Source organism: Aythya ferina (genome assembly GCF_964211825.1).
Source record: "Aythya ferina genome assembly, chromosome: 8".
Lineage (NCBI taxonomy): Eukaryota > Metazoa > Chordata > Aves > Anseriformes > Anatidae > Aythya > Aythya ferina.
The window spans coordinates 30,030,140-30,041,701 of record NC_140304.1 but is presented as its reverse complement, the minus strand read 5'-3'; the positions used below and the strand labels follow the sequence as shown (position 1 = coordinate 30,041,701).

General features: G+C 45.1%; 1 long non-coding RNA gene across 1 annotated transcript; it reads right to left on the bottom strand.

The window, feature by feature from the left end:
* Positions 1-5,799: 5,799 nt before the first annotated feature.
* On the bottom strand, positions 5,800-8,130 carry LOC311441054. Its single transcript, XR_014695767.1, has 3 exons — positions 8,048-8,130; positions 6,874-6,968; positions 5,800-6,282 (listed from the first exon to the last, which is right to left on the bottom strand). It is a non-coding gene; the product is annotated as an uncharacterized lncRNA (long non-coding RNA).
* Between the last annotated feature and the right edge of the window lie 3,432 nt (positions 8,131-11,562).

The window sequence follows — 11,562 nt, the reverse complement described above, 5'->3', positions numbered from 1 at the left end:
TACTATGCTTTTTATTGTGTATTTCTTTTACAAAAATGAAAGCCATCTTTATTCCCCAAATGAATTTCTTTTTAGAATTTGGCAGAAGAAATATCTCAATAAATTCAGACTCCTTGCATTATGCTGGCCTATTTTTTGGAAATAGGAGATTTGTCCAGCTCTGGCTCTAGCAGGGCTTGAATCCCCATTTTCAGAGCACAAGAAACCTGTTTGATCACAAAATACCTGGTGAACTCCAGTTGCGAAGGTAAGCACAAGCTTTCATTTTGAGGCATAAATCAGTGCACATGTGAAATAACACGTTTTTCTGACTGGGTTGCTGAGGCCCCTTTTCTGGGCTCCTTTTTGCAGAGGCAAGCTGGAAGAAAATGGTGCAGGTCAGCCCTGGCTGGGGCAGAGCAGGGGGGCATCGACACTCACCCATTCAAAAGGGCTTGGCTCTATTCCCAGGACATCACATGTACATTTCGAAAAACTTCACAGAAGTAGTAACCAAGGAATAGTTGCAAAATGTACACATGTCCCTGCTCTCACCAGTGTCTCTGCAGGGCTTCCAGCCCCTCTTGGCTCAGGGGAAGCTTTGCCCCAGCCTCTTGCAGTTTCCCTGTCATCATCTATCTGAAATGGCTTTACTGGATTCTTATGGTTGCTCCTGCCTATTGTGAGCAACCTTGTGAAGACACCTCTTATTTAATCTTTTAATTTCAAGAGTATTTTCTAATCTATCTGAGGCAAGCTTCATCTCTCAAATGCCATTTACTCCTTCTTAGCCCACAGACCAAGTTGAGGCGATTTGTTGAAATGGGAGGCAATGCAAAGGCCATAAAAGTGCCAGTATCACCATTTTTTTCCCAGTTTTTCACTTGGCCATGTTGCTGGGAGCATGCTCTCCTTCTGCACAGAGCCGTGAAACCAAAGGACAACATCAGAGAAAAATCCCACGCTTGCAAGTGGCAAAGCTTTCTGTCCCAGTCCCAGGGCAGCATATTTGTTGAACAATGTTTTTTAAAAATGCTGTCTGCTTGATGCTAAGAGGAGCCTGCTCATGCTTAATAAATTGGAGAAGTTGCTCAAAAATACTTCATCCATATGAAAGCACGAGCCCTGTACGGCTGCCAAGAGAAGTGAGACCTGCGGTGTCATGCCGAGCAGGCAATGGCCACATGAATTAGAGCAGCTTAGGTACAGATCCCTTGCTACCACAGTTTTCCCTGAGACGTGAAAATGTAACAGGGAAAATACAGCACAGCATCCGATCTTCCAGCCAGATCTGCCTCTTTTGGACACGTTCACGGGCCGCGCACCAAGCAGCATAACAGAAACCAAAATAACATCTTTAAATGATAATCCTGCAGCACATGCATGTATTGTAATTATCCTTCTCCCCCAGCTTCATTATTGCTGCTCTTAGTGAATTCTTGCCCAGCCTCTCATAGTACAGCTGCCTTTCCAGCACCAGCCTGGACAAGGCTGAGCTTGGCTGTGCTGTACCTGTGTGCCCGGTCTGCAGCTGGAGGGGACAGAGGCTGCGGGATTGTGTCCTGGGGACGAGGGACAACCCCAGGCATCCTACAGCTCACAGCTACTCACTGGTAGGGTAAGCAGCAGGACAGGCGGTGTGTTTTTATCTGAAACTTTCTGTGTTTTGGTGTCTCTGGTAGGTCCCTTGCAGGATTTCCTTCTTGGTTCCTACCTGGGCTTCAGAGGTGCCCATAACCTCTGTACCTGCTGTGGCTGGAGCTCACCCATCACCCTGTGTAGCATTGGGACAAGCTGGCAGCGATGCCCCAGCCCCACTCAGCAGCATCCCAGCCCCATCATCTCCCGGGGAAAGCTTGGCCTCTCGAGCTCGGCCCCTGTAACCCCTCCTTGCCACGTGTCTCCTTCCACCACCCTTCTCTCTAATGACACATTTTAGCTGACTTTTATATCGGTTTGCTAAGCCACTGTGCTGTCTTCTTCCTTTTATAATTAAGCAACTGGAGAAATCCTTTGAGGTCAATAAATTCTGAGGAGGCTTACATAAAACAGAATATAAAGTGGAGAGCCCTGCCATCAGAAGCCAGTAAAAGTCAGCCTCTTTGTGCGACACCTCCACAAATGGCATTATGTCATTGCATAATATTAGTAAGGAACGGTAAGATTATGTTTTTTTGTTCAGAGCTATAAAAAGTAATGAGTCTCACATAATCTACTGAAGTGAACGGGAGGGGGGGGTGCGAGAGGGGAGGGAGAGAGGTGGTTGTAAAAGCGAGCCTCCATTTTTTTGGCATCGTGTGTACATTAGGAAATCTAGCTTGTAACACCCAAATAGACTTTAATGTGCTCTGTCGTGTGGATTTCATTTGTTTTGTTTTGCTTTGCTTGCTGGGAACACACACAAAACCCTTTCAGGAGTCAGGTGGTCTTGCCTGACAAATTTTGTTTCGGTAAATACAGCGTAATGATCAGAAACTGGAAAATATGGTGGGGCTGGTAGGGATGGCTTTATTCATCCCGGGCTGTCACACAGTGCTGCAAGTGTCTTGGATGCTGCTGATCCCGGCTTGACGAAGCCAAAAGCATTATTCTAAATCTTCCCAAACAGAGTGACACATTTCCGGCCCTAAATATTTACTTGCTCCAAGTAGGAATTTAAGTGCCCGGCCGGCAAATCTTTGGAGTCTTTCATGTTGGAAGAGGAAGGAAGCGATGCTCTGAGGGAGGCTTTGTGCCACGGACCTGAATGCACAGGTTGTGTGGGAGTTAAATACAAGCTGTGAAGGCTGGGGACCGAGCAGGACGCTTTCCCCGAACATACCAAGTACATGGGTGAGCAATAACGTGAGATATAGGCTGGGCTTTAGGCACGGGGAGCTGAGGGTGGTGGGAGATGGTCAAAACGAGAAGCTCACCTGCTCATCCTGCTCAGTTCTGGTGCATGTACATTGGGATGGGATGGCAGGAGAGCACTGCGGACTGAGCACGATAAATACCGGTACCTCTCAGGCTGGAGCAAGGGGGAAATATTTTAGCAGCAATACTCTGTAATCAAATGAGAGGACGGCTTCTCTTCACACACCATAACCACTCACTAATACATGCATGAACTGACTGTCCTTTCTGTCAAACAGCTTCATTAGCATTCTTTTTCATTCTGTAGTGGAGTTAAGAGAGATTACATCGAGAGTTAGCTGCCTATCAGTTGGTCCAATTTTATGTGTTTTTAAAATATGTGCATTTTACAGGACAAAAAATGGGTCTGGAGCCTCTGTGTAAGCAGCAGCTACCAGGGCTGGTGGCTGGTAGCTCTATGGGTCACCTTGTGTTCTGTGGGATTTTCATCCAAACTATGTGCAAGTCCCCCAAGCACCATTGGGCTGCCTTGCTGGAGCTCACTGAGCTGCCAGGTGAGTGAAGAATAGCACAAGAACCGTCAGCAACAGCGTCAGGAGGCAAAATTATCAATATTGATGCAGGGAGAGAAGCGCGTATCCAAAAATGCGGCAGCTATGGTGGCAGCCCTAGGAGGTGCTTCAGCCTGGTGGGTTTTATGTGGTTCTAGGTTGGCAAAGATGCAGTTTTTAATGTGCTAAACTATGTCCTACCCACCTCTGTTCCTCCATGCTCCAGGGGCAGTACCACGGTCCAGTTTGCCCCTGGGCACTGCAGTCCTACTCGCCTTTGTATTTCTCATGTGATCCCTCTCTACGTACTTCCATCAGATCACAACTCTTTTCTAACTTGCCTTCCTGGCACCCTGTAATTTTTCTTACCTTGCAAATAAATTGGTCAGCTTGCATAGGGCCATCAGAGCTGTTCTTGCTCTTTTCTCTTTCTCCTTCCTGAAACCTTATCTGAGAGCTGAGAACTTGGGGATTTACCCAGAGCAGCAAGGCATGGTGTGTCACCAGCACCTCTGATAATGTCACCAAGAGCTACCTCGCCTCCAGAAACCCCACATGGGTCACAGCACAGGAATCTTGCAGGGCTTTACGGCCCACGCTCTGCTTCTCCCAGGCTTTCTGGTGCTGCACACTTGCTCCCCACGTGTGCTGCAGGTTTGGTGCATCCCGAGGCGTCAGAGCCTGCTCGGACGTGCTGCAGACAGCTGGGGAGCCCCGCCAGCCAGATGGTGGAAAGGCTCCCTGCACCTGAATCCTGAAAAGCATTTGTTCTCAAAAAAAAAAAAAAAGAAAAAAAAAAAAAAAAAGTAATAATAATAATAATAAGGCTGAGGGGGAGGATTTTTGTTGTGGATGCCCGTGCCGGTTTGCAGCCACACGGGGTTAGCCAAGGGGGCTGGTCTGTGCCATGTCCCTTTGCCCGTCCGCTGCGAACGTTGCCGTGTCACCTGGGGTGTGAGGCTGCTGCTCGTGGTGTCTAGACGGGTGATTACTGAAAATTAATTAAACTGAAGGAAATTAGGCTGGAAGGGGAGTAGGCTCCTGGGAGGGGAAAATGGAAGGGAAAATAGGATCCTGGTGTTAACCCTTTCCAGCCACTGAAATGGGAACAGCTCTTAAATGCTCTCGGGTCAACCTGACAACATGCTGAGCATGCTGTGCTGTGATTTTGGGAGCTCTACTGCATATCTGAACCCCCAGCCCAGGCGTGCCAAGCACATGGGGTACCAGCAGCCCGTTCTCCCTCTGCCTGTGCCTCTATTGCTAGGCAGACCTGCAGTAACTTGCAGATCAGCAGTAGGTTTGAAACGAGGGGTAAGGTCAGATGCTTGGGTGTAATCCGGTAATAAATCAGAGCTTTGTGGGGATGGGACTGGAGGCTTTGACAACACTGCATCCTGGAGTACATTCCAGTCGGGAGGATACGGACAGGTCTGCCCGTGCTTTTACACAGCCTCTTACCTGCTCTTTCCTCTCCTAAAGCCTCTCTTATATAGCTTTTCAGCATGGTATCCAAGTGCTTTGTGCCTTCCCCTTGGCATGAAGCCACCGTCTGGCTAGCGAGCAAGTACAAACTGTAACACCTGGGTGTCAGCTATGAACATTAGGGTGTGCTACAATGGACCCATCTGTAGTACTTGGCACATGCCGAAGATTTTTATATGTGGTTGGCTGAAAAGCAGGATCAGAGAGAGAGAGGAGGGAGAGCAGGGGAAGAGGGCTCCGCTGGGCACGCAGAGAACATCGTTTTGGCAAAGGTGCCAGTAGGTTTCCATGGGCTTGTCTGCTTTTTCTCTCAGCTCATGCATTCAATAAAAATATCCAGGTTGCTTCTAAGAAAAGCAGGAGTAGATTTCCCCAAAGAACAAGCTTAGAAGCCTTATCCTTTGTCTCCGGAGAACAAACCTAATGCTATAAATGGATTTAATAAGAATAGATTTAATGGTAATAGATATAGTAAAAACTGATTTAATAATGACTAGTTCCATTGTTCTTCCACATGCAATAGGTCTTGCTGAGCGACCCCCCAGCACCCCAGCTGGAGTGTGCTGTGCTGAGCCAGCTCTCCTGCCTGGATTTTGGGCCGTGTTAGTTTCAACAGTGTTACATCCAGGAATACTGTTCATGCAGGAGGATATGGACAAGGGCCACCTATGGTATGTCCACACTGGTATCCTGAGCCCAACGAGTCATGATGGATCCCATTTCTACTTGATGGATGGAAAAAAACCATGTCCCCATCCAAAAGTGTCTGTGTATCTGGGAGAAACAATAGCAAGGTAGGGAAGGAGTTTACAGCAGTAAAAGGTGCCATGGCTTACACCACTGGGTTCACCTAAGAGAACACTGCAGTGCACTGACAGAGAGGAAACATTTTTTTTTTCCCTTTATGTGGCACTGATGTGTTTTAAAATGCATGGGCAAAGTTTGTAGTTTATTTCCTCCAAAGGGGCCAAGTCCTCCTGGCATTCTTATGAACAAGCTCATTAGAATAAAATCCATTATGCGCATAACTAATGACACAAATTTACAAATCTGTTGACAATTATGACCACATCCCTCATGCATTTGCTTGCAGCTCACTGGAGTGACCAGGAGAAGGAGTTCAATCCAGAAGTTTTACAGCTCACGAGCTCCGAGTGCAGTGATGTGAGATTATTTCCCAACTGGATTACAAAGCTGTCATTAGTCAGGGCAACGCGGGAGGACCAGGGCACGAGACCGTAAACTGTCCTCAGGAGACCTGAAATCATTTTGAAGGCAGGGCGAGATATTCCTGGCTACAGAGACCCTTTTTTTTTTCTTTCTTTCTTTTTTTTTTTTCCTTTTAGCTGGGGGGGAAAACACACGCGGGTGCACACAAACGGCGTCTGTTCCAAGGAGCGCCTCGCGTCCTCTGGAAATGAATAGAAATCAAATTGAGACACTGGTGTCCTCAGAGTGTTAAATATTTCCAAGTTCTTGCCAGGCGGGTGTAATTTATTGAATGTAGGTTTTGTGAAATAGTGCTGCTGTCAGGGCGAGATTGGCACCAGAGAAATGAAGGCGGCTAATTCTCAGGGGGTCCTCCCTGGCAAAAACCCTCTATTGAGTCCTCATGCTACTTGTGCTCATAACTGCCGAAAAACCAGGAGTGCCATCTGCAAACTGTGATTCATAAACACTCTGTCAGTCTGCCATGTACCCTGACATCATAAAATAACAAGAAGCAGCATTGTAATAAAGAGAGGAGGTTTGCAGTCGACCAATTAAATGCATCTAATTTATTTCTGTTACAGCTGAGGCTTTATTTATTAGTAAACAGCTGCATTTGTTACACTTTTTTTTTTTCTTTTTCCTTTTTTTTTTTTTTTTTTTTTTTTTTTTTTTTACTAGGAGTGTGCCAACTGGCACTTTTGATAATCCATTAATCCTAAATAATCATCTGGGTACTTCATGGTTGGTAGGAAAAAAATAGCGAGAAGGTTATTAAAAGTTAAAACGTCACCTTGCGAGGAGGCTGGCGAGGGCTCCTCCGCGGCAGCTCTGCGTGAGTTATGGCGAGCTCCAGTCTGCCGGCCAAGTCCTACACTCGATTTACACCTGCGAGTAAGTGGCATGGCAGCCAGCTGAAAGGGCTATAAATCCCGAGCAGGATCTGGCCCTTGCAGATAGGTTTTGTTGTGTCGTGTGTTGTTTTTTTTTTTTTTTAAGGACAGCCTGTTTGCGGTACAAGAGGAGCATTTTGCATGTTTGGTTTACTTGCCTCCTACTTTCTCAGCGCTAACTTGATTCTCAGCAAAGCTAAAAATCTGCTAATTGGTTGTCAAAGTCTAATTAGCTGATATTACCAAAAAAAAAAAAAAAAAAAAAAAAAAGGATAAGTTTGCCTTTTATAATTGGAGCTCAAACCCCCCACTTCCCCTCCCTTCGAACCCCCTGGTGTGTGTTAATTGAGCTCCAGGACTTTTCAGTGTATTTTAATGCTCTCTCCTTTTCAGTGCCCTGGAAAGCTTTGCAGTTAATGAGACAATAATATGTACAATCAAGGAAAAATGTAGTAAAAGCTAGGCGAAGCCTTATGGAACCGGGATGGTGTGAATGTGTGCGGATGTAGGGAGGGAGGGAGCGGTTCACCAGCCTCCTCGAGCAGCGTCAGACAGTCAGCACCATCCCCTTTTTTTTTCCTTTACCTCCTAAGGAGCATTTCCTTCACCTCCTAAGGAGGAATACTTTTTCCCATAAAGAACCATTTCAGCAGTTCAGGGAAGAAGGCTATACTCTGCATGGGAGTTGAATGAATGGGCTATACCTGAATATTACCTGAACTACGTGAACCATTGCAGTCTGCTATATTTTAGTGTGAGTGTATGTGTGCATATAGATATATATATACAAAATCCGCCTCATAGCCAGGAGCTAAACCCACCTTGACATCTCCCACACCACCCCTGCAGGACCCCAGAACTTCCCAGCGATGAGTTGGGTCGAGGGGACAGCATCCAGCCCCCATGGCCACCTTTGGGTGAGCAGCGTGAGCCACCGTGTTTTGATAGCTCCATTTTAAAGCCCATCCCCTGCCATGTATTAAAAAAGCAACGTTCAAAAGCAGTGAGCACAGGTGGGTGCTCTATATATGGGTGCTCTTTTTTGATATGTATAATAACGTTGAGTTTACTTACTCAGTCATGTTTTCCTCTTTCTCCTCCTCCTATCTTCCTCCTCCACACCTGCTTTCAATCGGTCCCCTCTGCCCCGCCTGTCATCCCATCCTCTCTGCTGCTTTTACCACAAACCCACTAACGTTATATTTCAAGTCAAACTCTCAAGCCCACGACATTCAAGCGAGTGAATCCAAAACCCAAATGGCTTTGCCAGCCTTCCCAGGCAGGGAGCCTATGAGGCAGCATGGCCCCGGGGAGCAAGGTGCAGCCAGGAGCAGGGTTTCACCCATCCCAGCAGCAGAAGTCTGTTTTTCCTTTAAATCCAAGACAGCTTTTTTTTTCTAGCATCTAAAAAAAAAAAAAAAAAAAAAAAAAGAACATATTAAGGCCAAACGTTGCTGCTAGATGAACAACTTCAGATGCACGTGTCTTATTGTCATACATCTCATCCGCTTATCAGTGTGTACCCTCAACACGGTGGGTATCTGGCTGAGAAAAAAACAAGTAGGAAAGTGGTGCTGCTTGCAAGAGTAATCGGGAGGTCTTCTCCGTGTCATGGATTTTGGGACAATCTCCCATCACTGCATCTCTCTGGTGTTAGCAAAGGTCAGGTCCTAGTCTTGAAAAGTTCTTGGTGTTTTTAAGCTTGACGGACTCCAGTTTCTGGATGTCATTAATGGGGCAATGCAGCAGGGTGGCAGACAAGAACAGAAAGCTTTTTGAAAAGGAACAACCTAGGTGAACATCACTCTCCCCTCATGAGACCCTCAACTGTGAGTATAAAAATATTTCTAAGCTGCTATGGAGAACTTGGCCTTTTTTCCGCATGATCTTGGGTCAACTGCATTTGTGTGTTTCTTGCTCGTATTCTTACTTTATCCTATTTGTTTGGATTTCCCATTTAAAAAAAAAAAAAAACAAAAACAAACAAAAAAAAAACAGTCAGTATGAAGCACCATTTCTGCTTAAACAACTTGGGCTGTGGATTTGCTTTACCTTTAAGCAAAATATACAGCAGGCTGATGTCCTGCATCTCTGGGTTATCCCATCCTTTCCATTTCCAGGTCCTTTCTTCTGCTATCCTCCTTGATCTCTGATCACTTTTGGAAATGGTCCGAAAAGGAGTCCCTGTTCACTGAGATCTCATACAAATTTAGACTCTTTCAAAGATGCAACCCAAAAGTAAGAGCCCTCAACTTCTCCAACACAGTATAAATGATTTGTCCAATGCCAGTTGCTCCAGGCTGGTGAGTTTCAATAATTCTTATTGCACAGGCGAAGGGGCTGATAGCTTTTCTTTTTGATGATTTTTCTCAAACACAATTAACAACTTTTCTATATGAAGACAAGCTGGCTGTCTTCATATGTTTTTATGTTATGAATGACTGTCATGTCCATAGACTAATTTCCTCAGTTATTAGTCATTTCTTGAATGTATCAAATCTCATTCATGGGTTTCATTTGCCACACTAGCTGCAGAGAAGAAATGATGTTAAAGGGTTAATAGCAAAGGTGAACCATCAAATGGGATGGAAAGCACCAAAATTAGTGCAGATTTTGCTGCAGAAATAAATTTAAAACAAAAACCAAACCCTGACAACCACTACTCTCAGATGTTGCTGGCAGCCTTCTCCATTTAATGGGAACCTGTTGTTTCTGAAAGTCAGTTGGCAACACAATGAGAAGGCAAGAAGCAGAAAAAGGATCCTGCGGAGTCCGCGCTATACATGCTATTATTGTGCATTGTCATCGGCAGGTTGACTGACAGCAACTCAAGCTGTTTGATGTTATCCTCTCGCCTTTGCAAAATCCTCAGATAAAAAGTTTGTCTCTGCTTCTGCCTTTGGCTGTTGTGCTGCAGGAGAAGTTGAGGTCTCCAAGCCCATGCTGTAGCTTGGGCAACCCTCCAGTTTTGTTGTACCGTTTACTTGGTGGCCCTTGGATTGCCACCCCAATTCAGACCCATTTTTAAAACTAAGTAGACTAGGTAAATCATCTCTACTCCTCTTTGGAAGACCACTCGATCATTTTTCTAGCAGCTTTATTTTTTTGTGGCTACTGCTTTGTAAATGGGAAAACTGCACTGGTCCTTGGGCGAGGTGGTGGAGCTCTTCATAAATAAATCTAATCAAGCCAGAACCTCTGTTGCTGAGGTTACAGCATCACTATCGGCTTAAAACACAGTGTTTGCTCTTAATGCTTAGTTCATTAACGCATTCTGTCCATTGGCTCATTTGGATCTATTAACATAATTGTTCTTTCTAAACAACTGGGTCATTCTATCTCCCGAACAGAAGATCAAGGCTGGCTTCAATATTTTGGAGAAATCGTGCAGCCAGATAAATACAAGTACTCCTCCACAAACACACCTATTAGATAAAAATGTTATTAGATAAAAAATGTATTAGATAAAAATGTTGTGATTCTGCCTAGCATCAGCCTTAAAGTGAAAGCACAATGGCGGTTATTTGAAAACAAATTAAATAGCTCAGTAGCTTTTTATTTTGTAAATGGCCTGGTTGTCTCTAAAACCTAAACCAAAAATATATTTCTGAGCCATTTTGATAAACTTCTTTCTTTATTTCTCCCTGCCATGCTCTTGCTCCCTCCTCTTCTCCCTCCCCTGAACTGAAGGGCTGATGTCTGGAACATAAAAGGAATATTCCCCTTTTTAATTTCTCTCCCCTTTTACTCATTTCATTTCATTTTTATTTTTTTTTTTTAAGGTGACATTGTTCTACTCGCCAAACCTGTAACTTTAACAGAGGGTGACAGGGTGACCTTGACGACAGATGTTCCTGTGGCAACAGATGGCACTAGCAAACCCGAGAAGCTGCTGTACGCCGTCTCCGTGCCACCTGTGCATGGTCAGATTGAGCACATCAATTATCCCGGCGTGCCCATTTCCAGATACAGCCAGTTGGATGGGGTGGCCCAGAAGGTCCCCTCCGTCCATGACAATAGCCACGAGGCCGGTAAGGATGCGTTCAGGTGAGAAGACCTCCCCTTTGCACACCAGCGTGCTTGAAAGCCCTCGGCCAGCTAAGGGTTAAGCTTGCATCTCCTGTGCAGTATTTAACGACCAATATGGTTGTGCAAAAGAGACTGCTGCAAACAGGAACACGATGTAATTTTACCATTACAGTAATTACATACTTTATTAACTGTAATAGTGAAGTTCTACGGCCAAAGGCGATGGGAGTCTTGCAGGCTTAGTACAGGGGTGTATCCAGGTAGGCTTTCGTGATCGATTAGCAAGTGAAATCAAACAGTTTGGGTTCATATAAAGAGTTCGCCGTGCTTCTCAAGGTTGCCAGCAGTGGAAAAGGAAAAAGCAAAAAATCCCCATCTGCAACTGTGGTTGCTTTCTGGGCAGTTCTTACTCCTGAAGGGGAAAAAAAATAATAATCGTAACATTGTCTGAAATGATCAGGAGAACTTAATCCAGATGGTGGTGTCATTTCTAAGAAAAAGCATATGTTGGCCATTATGATACTTAAATATAATGGTTTTACATTCCTCTAGTGGGCACA